Here is a 5,530-nt window from a genome sequence, read left to right on the forward strand (position 1 = left end):
ATCATCATCATCATCATCATCATCATCATCATCATCATCATCGTTTAATATCTGCCTTCCATGCTAGCATGGGTGGGACAAATTTGTATGATATAATTAAGTCTTATCTTTACAGCTGCTTCAGATAATTGATGACTGGTTGCTATAACCATGCATATTAATGCAATGAAGTTCAATACTGAATTAATATTGTAAATGTAATAGCTAGCATGGATTTTTTTTATAGAACCATGAGAAAAATAAGAAATTCTATGATGATATTAGAATTCCAATTAATTAGTTCTATAAGATAGAGTAATTACTCTTTTTTTCACCATGTCATGGGGTGACTTGAAGTATACAGTATTTGATGGCGTATAAGATGCATGGGCATGTATGATGCACCCCTATTTCAAAAGGTAATATTCAGGAATAAAATGTTTTAAGTGTGAGCATTTAACGTTGATTGAAATGTGTATTGTAAATAAAGAAGATTGAACAACCTGTACAACTAGGACAGTTGGAAAATCACCATCACTATCACCACCACCGCCACTGCCGTCACCACCACCATCACCACCATCACCATCATAATAATAATAAAAATGGTTTCAAATTTTGCCACAAGGGCAGCCATTTTGGGGGAGGAGATAAGTTGATTACATCGACCCCAGTGTTTAACTGGTACTTATTTTATCGACCCTGAAAGGATAAAAGGTAAAGCTGACCTTGGAGAAATTTGAACTCAGAATGTAGGGACGGACGAAATACTGCTAAACATCTCATCCAATGTGCTAATGATTTTGCCAACTCACCACCTTAATAATAACAATATCATCATTGTCATTCTCATTTGATGTTCATATTTCATGATGGCATGGATTGGATGGGTTGACCGGATCCTTTGTGCCAGAGGTCTGCATCAAACACTGATGTCTGCTTTGCTATGGTTTTTATGACTAGATACCAGAGTACACTTTACTGAGTGTAGTATGTACAAAGTGTACACTTCTGGTACACTTTACAAAATGCTTTTTTTTTCCATGGTGCAGACACTAGTGAAATCACCAAGCAACTTACAAGACAAAATCCATTGACTGAGTTGTGGTGAAGTATTGAGGTAGGTGGCTTTGTGCCAGGTATTGAGAAGCTTAAGTATAATTGAGAAACAGGTGTCTTACATGGCTACTCTGGCTGGAAAGGAAGAAAAGATGGTGATGTTGACCTGTTAGGGCATATCCTTAAGGTATAAAAAGGGGGATATAAAAAAGAAGAGAGTCAGGTGGATGAATTTGTTGGGGCTTTTTATTGCATTTATTTTAATCTATTTTTCATCTACAATCAGAGCTGTCTTTGCAGCATTATAGGTCTCTAAGCAAATAAATGTACTGGGCCCTATAGTATGAGGTGGTATCAAAAAATTCCTGAACTAGTTATGTTAAATAAAGGATAACTTATTTACCTAAGTTTTAACATCATCTCATTTGAAATAGTCAACTTGTACAGTAATACACTGGTCCCAGCATTCCTAACACTTTTGGAATCTTGCCCGGAAGTCATTTTCAGTAAGCAAGTCGAGGACCTTTTGTGACTTACTCTGGATTTTGGCAATAGTATTAAAACAGCAACCTTTGATCTGCATTTTCATCTTGGAGAAGAATTAGAAGTCTGCATGTGCTAAGTCTGGAGAATAGGATGGTGCAGATGCAGAAGCGATACCATGTTCTTTTGGCAAAAAAATCACGAGTGAGGAGAGCTCATTGCCATCATGAAGAAACCAATTCTTTACAATCCACAGATCTGGTCACTTTTGATGAATGTCCTCCCTCAAATGCTTTAAAACATTGCAGCAGAACTGCAATGATTGATGATTGATGGTCTGACCCTAGGGGATGAATTCTTGATGCACAATACCACAGATGTTGTAAAAATGATGAGCATGTTCTTGATTGAGCTGTGCCACTTGAAACATTGTGTACTACCCAATACCTCGTTGCTGTAAGCTAGCCAAAGCATGCTCAATGTTTCTGTAGTGAAGATGCTTCTCTATAGCAGTGTGGGAGTATTCCATTTTCTCTGTCAGTTCCCTTGTTGTTTGATGAGAATTTTCGGGCAAAAGTTGGTTTAATGGCTCTTCATCGAAGGAGGTGTCAAAAATGCTTGTTTATCTTAACTTGACATTCCATTTTAATGATCTGAAAATAAACAAAAATTAACTAAAATTAACTAGAAAAAAAAAAAAAAAGGTTCCAAAATGATTCAAAAATAGAATTCTCCCTCCCCCCCCCAAAAAAATAGATTTCAAAATTTAAAAATGCAATAAATTCCAAAATTTTTTTAAATGGCGGGAACTTAGTTGCCAACCCAATAGAATCAAACATGGTTCACCTGGTTCTATTCCCTAGGTGCTTACCTCTGATTCTACAACAGTTGATAAAGACTTAAAGGAAACATGTTAATACCTTAACACTGAAGACATTTAGAAAACTTTGATGGAAATATCTGGGGCAAAAGCAGCAGTGAAATCATTATTATCATCATCATTTAGTGTCTGTTTTCCATGCTGGCATGGGTTAGACTGTTTGACTGGAACTGATGAGTCAAAGAGCTGTACCAGGTTCCTGTCTGATTTGGCTTGGTTTTAGGGCTGGATGCCCTTCCTAACACCAATTACTCCAAGCCTTTTACGTGCCACTGGCACAGACCATAACTATGATTTCACTTGGCTTGATGGGTGTTCACAAGCACAGCAAATTGCGAAAGGTCTTGATCATTTGTTATCATCTCTGTGAGATCCAGCATTCAAAGATCATGCTTCACCCCCATGTTTCATGTCTTCGTGGTCTACCACTTCCACAGGTTCCCTCCACAGTTAAAGTATGTATTAAAAATGTACTGCTATGTAACAGTGTCAAATTTTGGTACAAGACCAGCAATTTTATAGGGTGTGGGTTAATTGATTACATCAACCACAATGCTCAACTGATGATTATTTTATTACCCCTGAAAGGCTGAGAGGCAAAGCTGACATCAGTGGAATTTGAACTCAGAATGTAAAGAGCTGGAAGAAATGCTACTAAGTATTTTGTCCAATGCTCTAACAATTCTGCTAACAGACAGCAATAGTAGAAAATTTGCAGACATGAATAAAATGAATGATCTATTGCTGGGAATCTGGTATATAAAGAAGGAAGTTGGTTGTTAATAACATCATGAAATGAGAACATTAAGTAAGGACATGGCTTGAAATAGTATCAGTTGGGGGAAAGGGGAACATTCAGGAATTAGGTTATTTGGACTGGCCTAACAGTATTATAGACTAACAGAGGAAATGACCAAGGAAAGTAGCAAATGGAACTGCGTTATTTTGGAGAACCACCGAGAATATGCCAAGAGGATGTTGAGGTGAGTGTGCATGGATATGTACGTAAGTATGTATGTATGTATGTATGTATGTATGTATGCATGCATGCATGTATAACATTTTATTTATAATTCTTCTGATATTATGTTGAGAGGAAGTGAATTTTATTTACTACACTCCCTGTATGTTCAAATGGCTTCAGAGAAGTAATGCAGAAACTGAAGATGCTAAATTAAATTTCAAGTAACATTTACTCTTCATTTATCTCATAATAATGCAGCCTATTGTAAAGTCTCAAAATGTTTTGGTGAAGCTGATCACTGGCACAATTCTCTTATAGTTTACCAGATCTCAGAAATGCAACAAAACTTTCTGACATTTCAAAAATAAATGCAATGAAACATAACAACCTATGTATTTTTTTTAAATATCTAATATGACTCTTCAATGATGCAATTGTTTCAGTTTCAACACAGTTTCATATCAAGTTACTAAATAAGTACAGCTCTGAAATAATTAGTCAATGCTCTTGTTATAATATTGCAGGTCTGTTATTGAAGACATTCTGGCTATGATCATACCATCATCTTTAAATAGTGCAACCATGACATTTCAAATTCAGTCCCACAGCAATGTGGCACCTTAAGCAGGTGCCTTATACTATAGCTCTGGACTGACAAATACTTTGTGAGTAAATTTAGTTGATGGAAATTGTGTGGAAGCCTGTCAAACACTCACACACACACACATGTGCATATGATATATATATATATATATATATATATATATATGTATGTATGTATGTATGTATGTATATATGTATGTATATAATATATATATATATATATCTATATATATATATATATATATATATATATATATATATATATATATATATATATGCATACATACATACATACATATATATATATATATATATGAATAATAATAATAAATGGAGCAAAACGCATATAATCAATAAGTTCCTTTAATTCCTACATATGTTTCAAAATATATGTGCACTCTACTCCAAAGAAGTAAGAGGTGCTGGAATTGCACATAAATTCATCATCAGGGAACCAACATACCAAAGTAAGACATGCATTAAATTAAGTTGAAGTTGTAGTTCTGATGAACGAAAAAATGGCAATGACAACGTTACCTGGCCAGTAAAGTCATAAACATGCACGCACACGACGATATACCATCATGAAAGTATTATTTTCAAGCAACAGTAACTTGTTTCATTATTTACATTTGACGGATATTTGTCCTCATCCTGTTTGTTGTTAACACAACACTTCGGCTGATATACCCTCCAGCCTTCATCAGGTGTCTTGGGGAAATTTCGAACCTGGGTTTTCATTCCTAAGGTATTTTTCGATGTTATTATTATTATTATTATTATTATTATTATTCAGGTCACTGACTGGAATCGAACTCGGAATCTTGGGGTTAGTAGCCCGCGCTCTTAATCACTACACCATATGCTGGTGGGCAATTATGGAGTGAATTTTTAGGGCTTATAAATCTAATATTTTCCTATCCTTCCTTAATACTGGTTCCCATATGCTATTCATATCTGCACTCGGTCTGCTTAGGAGGTCATTGTGTCCTAGCATATGTGCTGCTTCTTTTAGATTTCATATTTTCCAGTGGTGTTCTATATCATTCCACAGATATACCTTTAGTTCATATAAGTGATATTTACCATTATATATAATTTGAGCATTGATTTTCTTCTTAAATTTCACTTCCACTAGATATATCTTTTTTCAAGCTTTTAAGCTTTGATTTAATTCACATATCACTCTATATTTTTCCTTTATTAGTTTTCTGCTTATTTCTTTCCTTTACCTCTCCTCTTTCTATAAGCTACCTTTGACGTTATATCCTCTAACGGTTTTTAAATAAAACTTAATAGCGTTCTGTTCATCATTATATACATCCATCACATTCTGTTAAAATGTCTTATTGATGAGTTTGGTTTCTTTCTCTCTTTCCCTGATGAGAAGATTACATTGTTTTACACCATTTATTCCTTTGGAATAATACCAATGTTGTTTCGAAACATATGTCGGAAGTAAAAGAATTTGAATAACACCTGTGTTTAACTCCATTTATATCATCATCATCATCGTTTAACGTCCGCCTTATATATATATATATATATATATATATATATAT

The 5,530-nt window shown here is 34.6% G+C and overlaps 1 long non-coding RNA gene across 1 annotated transcript in view; it reads right to left on the reverse strand.

Annotated features, from left to right (window-relative positions):
* Positions 1-1,266: 1,266 nt before the first annotated feature.
* LOC128249208 (uncharacterized) overlaps positions 1,267-5,530 on the reverse strand; it is a 21,130-nt gene continuing 16,866 nt past the window's right edge. The window contains exon 2 of the long non-coding RNA XR_008265324.1: positions 1,267-2,174. This is a non-coding gene — a long non-coding RNA (uncharacterized LOC128249208). The remainder of the gene's footprint in view (positions 2,175-5,530) is intronic.

This window comes from Octopus bimaculoides, chromosome 1 (genome assembly GCF_001194135.2).
Source record: "Octopus bimaculoides isolate UCB-OBI-ISO-001 chromosome 1, ASM119413v2, whole genome shotgun sequence".
In the NCBI taxonomy this organism is placed as follows: Eukaryota; Metazoa; Mollusca; class Cephalopoda; order Octopoda; family Octopodidae; genus Octopus; species Octopus bimaculoides.